Source organism: Corapipo altera, unplaced genomic scaffold, assembly GCF_003945725.1.
Source record: "Corapipo altera isolate COAL_440 unplaced genomic scaffold, ASM394572v1 2b, whole genome shotgun sequence".
Classification (NCBI taxonomy): Eukaryota; Metazoa; Chordata; class Aves; order Passeriformes; family Pipridae; genus Corapipo; species Corapipo altera.
In genome coordinates, this window is record NW_020884874.1 from 9,956,270 (window position 1) to 9,971,033 (window position 14,764).

General features: G+C 40.2%; 1 protein-coding gene across 4 annotated transcripts in view; it reads right to left on the minus strand.

Moving 5' to 3' along the window:
* Positions 1-14,764, minus strand: part of FYN (FYN proto-oncogene, Src family tyrosine kinase) — a 143,884-nt gene that overhangs the window by 78,512 nt on the left and 50,608 nt on the right. For all 4 annotated transcript variants that reach the window (XM_027632995.1, XM_027632984.1, XM_027632990.1 and 1 more), the window contains exon 2: positions 3,857-3,927. The gene's annotated coding sequence lies outside the window, so the exon portion shown is untranslated. The remainder of the gene's footprint in view (positions 1-3,856; positions 3,928-14,764) is intronic.

Genomic DNA, 14,764 nt, shown 5'->3' on the forward strand with positions numbered 1-14,764 from the left:
AAAAACCTGACTGTTCTTAATGGGAAAAAACACCAAAATAAAATAGCAGATGAGTCTCTTAGCAGCTGAAATCCGAATTTTCCATGATATATCTGAGCAACTAGAAATAGCTGAAGCCATTGTTTAAGATGTGCAGTTGCTTCTAATCTGCAGAGAAGCGTGCAAATAGAAGCATAGCATCTTAGATTTCAGCTGAATAATCAAAAAGCCCTGAACTTGTGGGAGGTATCCCTGCCTAAATTCAGAGGGCAAAGAGCCGTGCATTTCCAGGCCCCTTGAGCTTCAAGGCCTGTGTTTGAAACATTCACAGCTCTCCCAGGAAGAGGAAACTATAGGAAATGGACGAGTGCACATTGCCACACCTTGCACAGGAAGATGGTCAAGTTTTCTGTACAGCAGTCCCTCTATTCACTTCACAGCTTTATCCTCCTCTGATCTTGATGGCTGTAACCAACTACAGGGTCTAGATAGACAGGGACAGAACACCAAATTGTACAGCATAAGTCACACTTAGAAATATAAAAAGCTGTTACAATAGGCAAGAGTTTCAAGGGGAGAGTGGACTGGCAAAGAGCAGTCTGACTAGGGAGAAAAAATAAAACATGGATCACCCCAAGGTTTTCTGTCCTACATCAGTCATGCTTCTTGTTACTCCTTGCAGTTGCATAAGTATTTGATGTGGAGGGTGGCCATTCTGTGACCACCTGCTGTGTGCTATGGACAGTGCAAGACTTACAGTGCCACGTGAATATCTGCTCTGAAATCTACAATGCTGCTTTAGAGAAACCTCATCAAATGAGGGGTCTTCTCACACTGTCATCAGCTTAGCTGAGGGAGTTTCAAATTCAGCCAAGATTCCCCTCCCAGCATTCAAGTATATTTCTCTAATCAGTTCCTAAATCCATTATGAATTTTTGATCTAGAGGCTGCATGACCTTTTCTAGGACTTTGATACAAGAAAAATAAATAACTGCTGAGCCTCTGAGCTCAGCTGCTATGTCAAGATAAATTCAAAATGTTCTCTTGATGTCCAGTACTTCTTGGATTCAGTGGGTTAGGGACAGAGACTGGGCAAAATTGTTTCCTTGTTTCATATTTTTTGCAATTATTTTTAAACTCCCTGGGAATTTGGAATGCCACAGGCAACCATACAGTGGAATCAGAGATCCTTATAGATGAGAAAGTCAAGTTCTCATGATTATTCTAACTCAAAATAAAAGATTGAAAACAGTTTGAAGTGGGAAGAGTGAAAAGAACATCTATGAAAAGAAACAAAATTTGCAGAGACTGTTAATGTACTATAATGGCTATAGGAAAACAAATTCTAGAGCAAAATCCTGAAGCATGGAGTGGTATAAACCCAGCTCCAGACTGGCTTGAAGAAATTCCAGGATGTTTACAATCCAGCAGTGAGAAATGCCTCTTTTCATTGATTTATATCTCTAAGCAAGTCAGGAAAGCAGGTAGTTTTCAGGAGCATCAGTTTGTCAGCTAACCTTCTTCCAAGTTTCAAGATTCAACCAAGTCAAGCAGCTCTGCTCTTCAACTCTGAATTTCATCTATTGGTTAAGAAACATCATCCAAGCAGAACCTTTGTGAACCAGATTGTGGTTTTTTTCCCCACTAGCAAGTTTATTGCATCTGTGTGGCACCGCATCTCCTTGGAGCCACAAGAAGGAACTTTCCTGATTTTGAGGCCTTCCTCAAGACTTCTCTCTCAGAGACAGAGAAGATTCAAAGTTTGCACTGCTCAACAGTGAACAACAATAAGCAGCAACAAGGAAGCACTTTTTTCACTCTGAAGACAGGGAAGTTTCCCAGGGGGGCTGTAGAGTTTCCAGTCAGTTGAACTTTGAAAGTCAAGGCCCTGAGCAACCTAACCTAATAGGACCCGTTTCAAGTGGTGGTTTGACAAGATGACAGTTTGTTCCCATTTCTTGGCAGTTTGTTCCAACCAGAATTGTTCTATGATTCTAAGAAACACGCTTCTTCTCTTTCCTGTTGCTGTTCTTGGCTACGCTCTTTCATTAAGGTCAGCCATGGAGACTAAGCAGGTCTTAGCTGATGCATCTTTGAAGGGTAATTAGAACACAACCATCTGACTGAGGTCTGCTGATAAACTTTTTTCCTTGGTGTTACATGGCATCACTATTTCTGAATTATGGCTCTCCTTCACCTGTGAGCACCATAGCTTTGTCACACCCCACACAAAGATCAGTCGATCTGTAAGGACACTGGACAACTTTTAGGATGAAACTATCATTACTATCACCAAAAAGGAAACTAGAAATAGATCCTATTCTCTTCTGTAGTAATCAAAGTCACCACAAAATCTCGTGGGCTAATGAACTCATGCTCTGGCCTGGGGCTCATCTTTGGCCCTACAACTAAATTATAGTTAAATAATTTTTCTTTGTATTTCTCAGTATATGGATATAGTTGCAAACTTACAACATGAACAATTGTCAGAAAAGCTGACCCGAAGAGAGAAAACTGTTTAAAAGAATGAGCTGCAGTAGGGTTTAGCCAGGTACAGTTGTTCAGGACTGTTCATCTGCTTGGCCAGTTTCTTTGTAAAATTCTGATCTTGACTATCTTATCTTTTCTTACCTTATCTTATCTCTAAGAGTATAAATTTTACAGAAGGCCACGTAAACATCTGCTAGCTAATCCAGATCTTTCTGTATGATGTAACAACATCTGGTTTTTTTTTAAATGGCAGAAAGGAACAAGTCTTTGAAAGGAGCCAGTCTTTGATTTTTAGCTTTCTACCCTGCAGGCTATCCGATTCTGAAGTCTTCTGCCAGCGGAGAATAAGCCGGTTTTCATCTGCAATCTGCACATTCTGCCTGAAGAAAAGACACCAGTCCAATACTGTGCTTGGCCCAAGGGAAGGAGGGACACAGTCTTCTGCTGGCATGTTTTTTTCCCAAGGGTGATGGTAATTGATTGGTACTAGCCAGAACTGTATATATTGATGGTCTCCTAGAGGGAAAAGCAAGATGAGCCTACAAACTGCTCCAGATCTGCTGCCTTTTTTTGCAGCTTGAAAGAGTTTTCTTTGAATTACTTCCCTCTAGTTGGGGCATGTCACTAATTACCTCCTGTTCTTCTCTGTCTCCTTCTATGAGAGCAGTGCAGCTCAGCAGCGCAGACACGTCACCCATGATGTGCCATATTTCCATAGCAATGTAGGACTGGAAGCCTGTCGGAAGCTGATGCCTTCTGGAAGTGTTGCATACAATACAGCCAGACAAGCAGCAAAGCTTGTCACATGGTGTGTAAAGGAGGAATAGAAAAGTGGTATAGTATACAGGAGTATTAACTATCTTTAGCATTAACCATCTCTCAGATATAAGCAAACCATCTGAGTTCCATGTGGCAAGTGTGCCAGTCAGACATCCTAGGAACGGATGGAAAGGTTTTAGAGTGATTGGACACTTTGGGAAGTATGTACTCTCTCTGCATTACTTTTGCTCTTGATCTTCTATAAAACCAGTATGCTTTTTTTTGTACCCTGTGTTTTTAAATTAGACCTTTTTATTCCTTCTACTCTAGGTTTTAGCTCAACCACTCTTCAACAGAATGAAACAGCTACAAACACAAGAGCAGATGCCACTGGAGCAAATGAAAACACATTCCTCGCCCTGAGGCCCAGCATGCTGTTCTCTGTCAGTGCTTCTCATATTGCTAGTCTCCACACCAGAGGAAGACAAACACATATCAACTATATAATCAACTATATCTCTGTATTTCCTGTCAGCTAAAAAAAAAATTAAAACTGAAAAAAGCTAAAACATAAAACTTTCTGAAGTTCTCATTGAAAACCAAAATTGATCAAGACAGCACCACTTACCAAAATTTCCCCCCCAAAGAGAGTAAGTTTACATTCACCACATTTCCTCAAAAATGGCTTGAAAACATACCCTGCAAAATAAGAGAGAAAGGAGAAGAAATAATTAGTGACTGGAACACCACAGTTATGTCACGCTTTTTTCTCACTCTGCTAACATCTATCACCAACTTCCACTATTTTTCCTGTTTTAGGGAAGGAGGTAATTGGATTTGAACCTTCACAACTAATTATTTTCTACTGGTATTATGCAAAATATTAAAATAATTGCAGGACTCCCTCAGACTGCTCAGACACATCACTGTCACTGACATGATGGCTATTCAGACTTCAGGGAGACGAGGTCAACGACATGAAACGCGCAACAGCACACAGCAAGTGTGCCAATTATTTTAGATTCAACCCTAAAAAAAATGGTCAGCCCCATATCTCTTAGTGATTTTAACAAACTGGTTTTGAAATTTGATTCACGTAGGTTCTTGACAGCCACCTTGTTTGAAAACTACACAAGAAAAAAAAAGGGCTGTGCCACACTACATTTTTATACTATATTAATTACTCGGCATTCTCTGGAAGAACAAAGAGGGAGAAGAAGGAAGTCAAAACAATATCCAGTTTGACACACACTAGGGCCTATTTGAAGAAGATAGAAAACAAAAGTGACAAATGCCACCATTTTGCCAACCCCGAGTAAATTTCAAATGACAGCTATGCCTTATTTTTCCTTGAGGTAAAATCTTTGAAAGCACAACTAGTGAAGCACAGACTAACAATGATATTAAAACATTTAGTTTGTAAACTCCTAGAAGACGGAGGAGTAAGGATTCTGCTGGTGTCCACATTCGGGAATGGTAACTGTGTAGCAAACAGAGGATACACTTTTCAGTGCCCAGGTGCCCACACCAGTGAAGGCAGACTGAATTTGAACTGCTTTAAAGTCCCATTCTCCCCCAAGTACATGGCCGAACTTTCCACGAGGGAGGTATCTGTGAAATTACTGCTAGATGAGCAACTTTACAGCTATACACAGATGACTTGGAGCCCTGCATTACTGATCGTGAAAACCTGTTTCAGCTGCAGAAACAGCAAATCTTTGCGCCAGCACCTCTCCTGAAGGATGCTGTAAGCATCAACAGGAAAGGAAAGGGGAATGCCTTCTTAGGTCGAACTGCTTCTACTGGTCATCTTTAAATGAGGAGGAGTTATGAAAATAGAATTTCCATTAAGCAATATACAAATGAATATTCCTCTAAAACACGGCAATTGGATCACATTCTCTAAATCCTGATTAGCAAGCAGACATCTGATATCATAAAGCTGAGACTCCATTTGGGTGGAGGGTTCAGGTTCAAGGGAAAAAAAAGAATCATTACAAATCAGAGGAGGCTGTTGAGAGAGGTTTTAGAAACACACTTTTTATCAGTAAAGTACAAACAAAAGTGCCTTCTTCTCTGCTTGCTTTCTTTGTTTAGTGGTTGAGAAAAAACCTGAGCATTTCAAGGAATAAAGAGGAAAAATGAATACCCCTCCTCCCCCATCACTTTTTGTATATCTTGGCAGAATTTTTGAAAACACTGAAAAAAATTGGGTCTTAACTGCTTTGCTCAAACTGAGGGAAGGTGGTTATTATTCTGGTGCCATCCACTTCCCTCCCTAGCTTCCAGGCATTTGGCCTGGAAAGAAAAAATCAAGTTAAGAAACTCTACTTCTGCCTCCAAACTAATTGGATAACATCTGCATGCAGAAAAGTTAGAGGCTTAAGAAATGAGCCAGGTCCAAAACAATCCAACAGCATCTCGACTCCAGATTAGCTCATTATTTTCTTCTACACCAGGAGACTGATTTAATAATTTCCTCAGAGAAGTGACAAATAAGGGAAACTCTGTACTCCATGCTGCTGGTCCCATAAATACTTGAGACAGGGGCTGGCATCACTGCCAAAAGGAGCTGAACCCCTGACCAGCACTGGTGTGGAACTTCTGGATGCAGCCCCAGCAGTACTTCCTCCTTCCCTTGCCCCTGCACAAATGCCTGTGCAGCGACCAGGATTGAAATCAACTGGGGGAATTCTTCTGTCTAGTTTGCAAATAAGTAAAAAACAACAACAACCCCCCAAAACCACAACCAACAACAAAAACATAAATAAAAAAAAAAGAAAGGAAAAAAAGAAGCCTCTGCTGGTTCTAGGGTAAAAGGATGGAAAGGATGGAAATGATGACAGGTCCACTTATTTGGCTGTGGTGCTTGTTTCAACCTACAGTGGAATTCCACTGTTACAGTACAGGATTGCAGGCAGCTACTTTAATACACGCCAAAGGAGTCTAGTCTAAGCCCTCCATTGAGATCATGTATGACAAAAAATAGCAAGGAGTGTCTAGTTAAATCTGAGGCGGAGACAAAATTTGCCATGCCTCTAGCCTTGCAAGATCTTCAGAATTTTGGGGGTAGAAAGCTTGAAAGTTTTCAGGGGATGTCTTTGGCTTTGGTACAACACATGCCCTGTCTCTTTGGCTACAATGGAGATGAGAGGTTTGAAAGTGGAGTGGCAGGAAGGGAGAAGGGAAGAGAAACTCTTTGCTATGTAATTAAGGGTAAGGGCTGGACGTGGCTTGCAGAGTAAACCAAAAATTATTCACTCTTTCTTTGTATTCAGCTGGGGGCCTGTACAGAACTCAGTTTTAGTCTTAATGATTTTCATTCTACCTAAGCATGTAGGAGGAATTTATTTTTTTTTTTTTTTTTTTTTTTTTAAGGCTCTGGATCATGTTACATATCTCCAAATTTGGACCAGCACTTTTCAGAAGAGCTTTGGAAAAGTACAGCTTTGGAAAGTACAGCATAGGAGATGTAAAATAAATTAATATAGGTTTCGAAGCATACCAATATAGGCTTCTTTTACAATTAGTATAATAAATAGAAGAGGTGACAAAAGGTTTGTCTGACCAGAATTACTAAAAAATGAAAGCTTGTCTTCCCAAGTTTCTGTGCTTGGGAAAATGAAAATCTGGAAGCAGCCATGTGACTATTCAGTGAAAGATGCCCTTCTTATGGATGTCTATTTTCACAAATAGTTGTTCTAACAGAGACATTTACCATAAACTATTTTGATTTGCTTTGGTTATGAAGAGCTGGTTATAAGTGTACAAAGGTATACCTTAATATCCAACAGGTTGCTGGCACCAACTGAATGGCTCATAGTATATGTTTGGATTTATTTGTTACCGTGGCCAGGGGAAGGAAGAGAAGTTGCAGGTGAAGGAAAATGCTAAAAAAGAAAATCTTTTCTGAAAAAAACCTCCCGTTCTGCTTGCCAACTAAAATCAAATAAAAAATGAAGCTGTTTTAAAGTAGAAGCAATTGAATAGTACTATATTTAAGCAACATCAGCCTCTATAAGAAGCTGGAATTGCTACCCATTCCAGTCCAAAACATTTATAACAGAGTCACCACATCACTGTCAATACAGAAGCAGTGTCCAAACGAAAGCTGTCCAAGTATCTCCTCCTAAATGGTAAGATATAGAAAATCCTTAGCACACCAACACACATGGAAAGTTGAGTTGAATCTCAGAGAGACTTGATTTGAAACGTTAAAGAAAAACAAAACACTCTTGGGAGGTAATCAGAGTTATCTGCTAGGAACAGCCTTTTCCTGTAGGCAGCAGGATCTTCAACAAATTGTCATCTTTCACCAAAAACACATATTCCCCTCCCAGTGTTACATATATACCAGCAGTGTATTTATGTAGCCTTGTATAAAAATTACTTTCTTTTTATGAAGAAAGAAGTATTTTGTGAAACAGAATGTGGTGAGTAGCATAACTACATATCATTTGCGTGTTCAGTTTCATGACATCGCTCCATGAGACGACCTCTGCTTTGTCTCATCAGCTTTCAGATATGTTTATGTCAGTTCATACTGGGATCAGAATTAAGTTTATTACTACTGGCTAAAGAGAAATCACTGACAATAGACACAGTAACTCATTTTTGCTCAATTCTGCACTCCCAAAACTGTTTGCATGCACCAACTTCAAGGATCTTTGGATCAAGTGTACTGTGAAAAATCCTAGTGTGAACCCACAAAACTCCTGAGTTTAATTGAAGCAAAAAATTGTTCAGTAACAATTCACCCACCCTTTAAAACAGATATTAACATGTATGAAAGCATAAAAACAGCCACACAGTATTCTGGTCTGGTACATGTTGCAGCTCAAACGAGATTCACCCTGCTGGAGGAAGTGGCTGATTGAAGTCATAAGTGGCCTTACATACTTTTCGAATGCTAGTAGATGCAATTTAGTTTATGATACTCAAACACAGAAGAATATCTACATAAACATCTGTCAATTTTATATTAGCAACATGCTTCTGCTGTCGTTTTTTCAAACCTCAAGAAGAAGCAGGCATTCCTGGTGCTTGGGCTACTATTTTACTTGGCAAAAACTGGGAAGATCAAGTTTTTCATGTTGGAGAACAGTTTACAAATGAACATGTCTGGATCAGCATGTGTAACTTACAAATAAGATGGATCCACTTCGTAAAGTGTTGGTTGGTCTGCAGAGCAATAGCCTGTCTAATGCCATGCTTATGTTACAATACATCATACTACATAGATTTTGGGCCATGAATTGGTCTAGAAGGTACTTTTCAGTATTAGGTTACCATGGCCCTATAACACAGTCTTGAGTTACCCTTTTTAGACAGGTTGAGGACTCTGTTACCCAGGACACTGCTGACACTGGTGTTCAAACAAATGTATGGAGGTGTATGTGTTCAGTTTTTAATAGGGTGTATGTTTTCCACCTATTCCCACCACCTAAGATTTGTAATCTTACTAAAACCAAAACCAAACAATCCCCCTCAACCAAACAAAACCAAAAAAAGCCTTCTGAAAGCAACATTGAGCAGAAGAAGAAAAACAATCTCCTGCATGATGATTTTATATGGCCAGTTTATAAAGGAACTGCACATCTTAACTTACATAAAGTAATCTTTTACAGTGCAATGCCAGATTACATATAAAGACCCCTTATCCCGTGAACATCTGAAAGCTTTCTAACAATAAAACATTTAATGTTTAAGGGAAGCTTATAGGCTTGCTATTAGATAGAGACAAAAGCCTCCCTGTTGGCCTGAAACTACCCCTTTCTAAGTGATGGTCCCAGATAGCTGGCACATGATATGAAAAAGCCTGGTCATCAACAGGCTTGGGAGAGAGCTGTGGGAGAGAGCTGAGGACAGAAAGAGGGAGCTTCCATCAAAAACAACTCTTGCAACAAGTCCAGGCATAACCCTGGAAAACAGCAAAGGAAAAAAGAAAGCAAACAGCAACTATTAGAAGACTCATACTAAGACTAAACACTACTATTGTCCTCCCATGCAACAGTACCAAAACTTGGAAAGAGGACAGTGGTTATGGGACAGGCACCCTGAATTATTTTTTCATGTGATAGTCACTGGATTTCTGAAAGAGTTACTTGAAAGCTTCATGCACATGCACGATGTAAATAAGGATAACTAAGGTCCCTCTCTAAAAAGGAGTCCAAAAGTAGATTAGTAGTTTCAAAACAAGAATATTTATCTGTACCATGAAACTCATTACTGTCCAAAAACACACCTTTCAACCTGCTGCCCTTTCCATTTGGAGAAGAACGAACTCAGATGCAAAGTCACGTTTGCAGTGGCAACAAAACTTAAGAAACAGGAAACTTGGGAGAAAAACACCAGGAAAATACAGAGGCTTTCCCTGAATTTTTTCTGCTTTTATAAAAGGGAGCTATGAAGAGAAAGAAACCTACAAACTCGTAAGCTGAACTGTGACAGTGTTTTTTCTGTGACACTTCAATTTCCTCACACATTGGCTGTATTGACTTATCTTTAACTGATATGCTGCTGTTAGCTGGTACACACGTCCTGTGGCTGTTGAAGAGGGTTGCTTGCTGTCCTTCACCCTAGGATGCTTCCCTCCTACAGGCAGTGTAAGTCCCTTGATATTGACAGCTTGGTATTGGTGATATTAGTACCTTTTCCCCCTCTCAACTTTCAAGCTGGATAAACTAAACAAAATCTTCATTCACAGTTCCTTTACCAGGCTTCAACTTGCTTTGTAACATAGTAGAGAGCTGAAAGCACAAAGAAGCTAGGATCTGAAAACACGGCACCATCTAACCAAGCACTCCTGCATGGAAAGAGCCAATACAGGTAGAATGTGTGGATGTATATAGAGAGGTAGCAGGGGCAAATGCAATGAATCAGAAGGTGCCAACAGCATTAAGAAACCCTTGCTGGGACAGCTGGTGGTTATGGTGAGCAAGTGGAGCACAACACGGTGAGGGCACTGGTGACAGAAAGGCAATCGTGATGGCACTCACGGCCCATTCCTAAATCCCATCTTCTTGTTCTGAGAAGAACCCACAACCTGTCGCATCCCAGGCCATTCACACTGCAGGGGAGAGAAGGAAGTGTGTAGCTCTGTGTGAGCTGAAAGCCAGAGTGTGTTCTGCACACCTCAGTCTCCCCACTGGAACTGCCTGCCCCTGTGTCAGGTGGCTCTCAGCAATCACGAGAGCTGAGCAATCCATAGGGAAAGCTATTAGCAAGCTCAATACTGAGTATGCACTCAGACTGAAAATGTTACTCACATGTGACAAACATGTGATTGTACCAATGTACTTTAGTTCTCAAAATAGTAGGAAAATTACTTCATTAATTGCAGGAAGAGTGCTTGCATTCCTCTTTGCAAAAAAATGAGAAGTACTATGCCCCAAACAATTTTTTAAAAAATAAATGAATGGAGTCCATAGTCCTAAAAATAGATTGAACTCTCCAACCCTCTGAGCTGGCTCCTAGAGATGCTGTTGGGCACCCCTGGGGCTGAGAGGGAGCACAAGGAGATAGTGAGGCAGGGAGGTGGTGGGTAGAGCCAGCGCTGTGTCCTTCTCCCGCACCCACAGCCTACATATCCTTACCTGCCCAATACCCCAGTGGCACCAGTGAAACACTTTTATGGCTAGAAATAAGCATTCACATTATTCTGAAAGTTAAAAAAGACAGCAAAGGGGAAAAAAGGATGCATAATGTAAGGTTTCAGAAACTTCTATTTTACTAATTGATTTTGCAGTGTCTCTCAAAAAAGAAAACATTTTTTTCTGAAGATACATGATTGGTCTGGAAGCAGAACCTTTAGCAGAAACTGGCTAAACAGCATATTTACAAACCTTCTGGAGAGGCAGTAAAGGCCATTTAGAAGTGCAATTACATTACAAGGCAAATGTAGGGGGTTTATATACAAAAATTTGTTTTTGTAAACAATTGTTATTATAAACAATTTTCCCTTTCCCTCTTAAGTGAGAATCTTATGCAATAAATATTTTTGCACTTTGATCAATGTGCAAGATTTTAATTAAGGACATTATATCCATGATATACAATGAAAATGAACACACCCATATGGAATATATATAGAATATAGATGCTAATATGGCAATAATATAGTACCCATAATGTAAGCCATTACCATTGTGCAAAAAATCATAAAAAATATACTCATAGGAAGAAACAGTCTCAAGTCCTGGTAAATTTACCTCCAGGCCTTTAAGGTTTAAAGAACCAGCAGACATCCTCTTTGGACAAATTGGGGATAAAGAGGGAACTGTGTATTACTAAGGACTTCTTGTAGTTCAGTCAATACAGAGATTTAGCTAATTTTGAGTGTCTCAAATAATATTTATATCTGGTACATGTAATACATAAATGGATTGATTGTTCCATAGTGTGTACATTTGGTGTGTACCATAATTCCAAATTGTCAGAGTGAAAAGAAAGCATGGCACAGTCTGGAACTGCACCCCACAAGCTGGGGGGCTGTGGGGACAGGCAAGGCGTGTCTTTGCAGAAGCTACTCCACCTACATGTGGTTGCATTTCCTGATTTGAAATATTAAAATGTTGAAAAGAGGATGAAATAGTGCAAGAGTGAACTCTCCGTAAACCTATTTCTGTATCAAAAAAGCCTATGAAGCGAAAAGTAAACAGTGTAAGAAAAGGATATAGCAACAGGATTAGAACACAAACAATCAGAATGCTGCACTGTAAACTAATTATTAACTACAACAAGCTGAAAATAAACTGTTTCCTTTTTGCCATGTTCACTTTAATCTTCTGAGAGGCAGGAAGGGGGAAGACAGGAGGAGGCAGCAGTTTCAGACTTATGGAGTTTATCAAATCCCAGATCGGATGATTAGAGCAAAGCTAAAACGAAAACATCCTCTCTCCCCACCTCCCTCCCTCTCCAGAAAGGAAGCACAGCCTTTAGGACCAATCTGCACTATTTGTTTGCTGCTCTTTAAAGGATTACTCTGGAGAGCATTTTTCTTAAGCTGTTTTTATCTCTTTCTGGAAGTTTCAAAATAAACAAGAGTACTGGAAATAGAAGAACAAAAACCTTGACTTTCTGGTTTATTTTTTTCTAGTGAGACAAGTAAAGCAAATAAATGAGGTCCTTCCCTGTCACACAAGACAAAACGGAAGGAAATATAAGCTTTAAATCTGAGAAGCATCTTTGCCAAACCTAGGAAAAATCACCAATGGGCTGAGGGTGGGGAAAAGTGGAGAGGGAAGAGAAAAAAGAGAAGGGTGTCCCTCATACTACTTAGTTGATTATTTATTTACTTACTTTAATGATGAGATTTCATGTTGTTGGTTTCTATACTCAGGAAATAAATAAATAAAAGGAACAGCCACAAAAAATCACTGTATTTTGACAGTTTACTTTCAAAAAAATCCCAAATAACCAACCCTGCTCTCTAGTGGCTTCCAAAAAAGTCTCTCCCATAGTGGGAAACAGGAAATTAAATGCTCAGGACACCAGAGGTACTAATGAAGTACCAGAAGTACTAATGAAATACCAGAAGTATGGATGAAAAGATTTTGCACTGACATAATGCTTCAGCCTCAAGCCCAAGATCAAGTCTTTATACATTCATATTGCCCTTAAAAACATCAGGTTTCCCCTTAGAAAGCAAGTGTCCCAGTGTGAACCAGAATAAACACAAGGTTCACGTAGTTCCAGGATTGTGCTACATTAATATAAATCACTTTGCAAGCCACACAAAAGCATTTATTTTGCTGAAATATTCTATGGATTTAAAATGCCATTATTATTCAGTATAACTCTCTTACTTTTTTTATCTTTTGTTTTCCAAGATTAAGCAAATGCCTGATCAGTGGAACTAATGAAACTGGATTTCCAGCTCATTTGGGCTCATGATGCTAAATTTACAATGAGAGTCCCTCCCAGACTGCATCCTGGTGCTCCTGGCTCTCCCATAGCCCCAGATGCCCAGTACGCAGTCACATTTGCTGTGCAAGCTCTGCTGCAGCTGCTGGCTGACTGCTCTGGGGATGCCTGGGGCACCCTGCCCCTGCTGCCCCTACATCCAGCCCATCTCCTCGCAGCAGCTAATAAGACAGGAGAAAGAACCAGGAAATCCAATGCTGCCCCCAAAGGCCCCTCCCTGGCTGGAGACAGCCTGCAAAGTTATAAAGACAAGGACTGGCGCACAAACACACCAAGTTAACAGCCTAACCTGCACTTCCTCAGGAAACGAGGCTAAAAAATCTGTTTTTTCTCCTGCTATGCCTCCTTCTACACTCCCAACTATGCAGCTGCAGCTTTAAAAAGAGTAGCAGAGACATTAAAGCTTAAGGGCCTATATCCCCAAACAGCATCTGGATTTCTGTCTCAGACGTGTTTCAGAAGTGTCATTGGTTTCCTTTTTAATATTGATGTTTTATTGCTGCACAAAGTCAGTCTTCGCTCATAGAGCGATATATTGCTCTCATATACTCCAAAAAGATCCTTAATGAGGATATTCTGGTTTCTTGATATTCAGAGGCCTTCTGTTGGTATCAGCAGAAGATCAGCATATGCTCAAATGCACAGCACACAAAAAATGAAAAGTCAGCTCTCCCTATTAAAACAGAGCCACAGGACTAAAATGGACCTTGATTGACCATCTAGGCAGCTTCCCTGCTCAAGGCAGGATCAACTACACTTATGTTATTCTTTTTATTAGGCCATCTGACCCAGCTGGGGAAAAACAGATATGCTTTGGGGCTCAGAGTCCCTTCATGAGCCTGAAACGTCATCCCTGTGTCACTCTGGTCCAGCCCTCAGACATGACAGTTGGTCTGGTAAGAGATCCCTGCCTGCAAACCCTGCCTTCCTTGCATTGCCATGGTTACAATGCTGCTATTACCATGCATGCTGAACCTATTTTTAAAAGCCTGCAATGACAGAAGATGCTGGTTAAGGCCTTAATCTCAATAAGGTCTAAATTTACTACAACGAGTGCTTACTACTTGTACAAGTGCTACACTCTGAAAGTGAAACATGGCTGGTGAGGTGCTCTGTGTTGCCTGCATCCCAGAGAACAAAAAAAAAAAAAAAAAGGAAAGAGTATTTTAAAGGAGAGACCTAAAGGAGAAGAAGAAAGTAGTCCTGCCAACATTAACAGGGTGGATTAGGTCAGCAGAAAGATGCCTTCTTGGAGCTGGCTGACAGATGGGAAGTAGAGAGGGAGTGAGGGGCTTTGGTGATAAAGATAGGTACCTTGTGCTGAATGATAAAGAAATCAGTAGAGGAACACATAGGAGAGGTTACACTTAAAAAATGAGGAAATGGGACAAATTCCATTTGTAAAGACATTCTGAACAGATGGAATTATAATTTGAAAAGGCTAGAGAAAATGATGTTGCTGTAATTTAAGACATCAAATGAGTGCTTAGATGTGAATTTCAACTGTGTGGTCTGGATTTCAACTGTGTGATCTGGATAACACAGGGCATTTATTAAGAGACAGCATGTAGCAAGAATCTGCTGATCTCAGAGTCAAGACAGAGAGAATTGA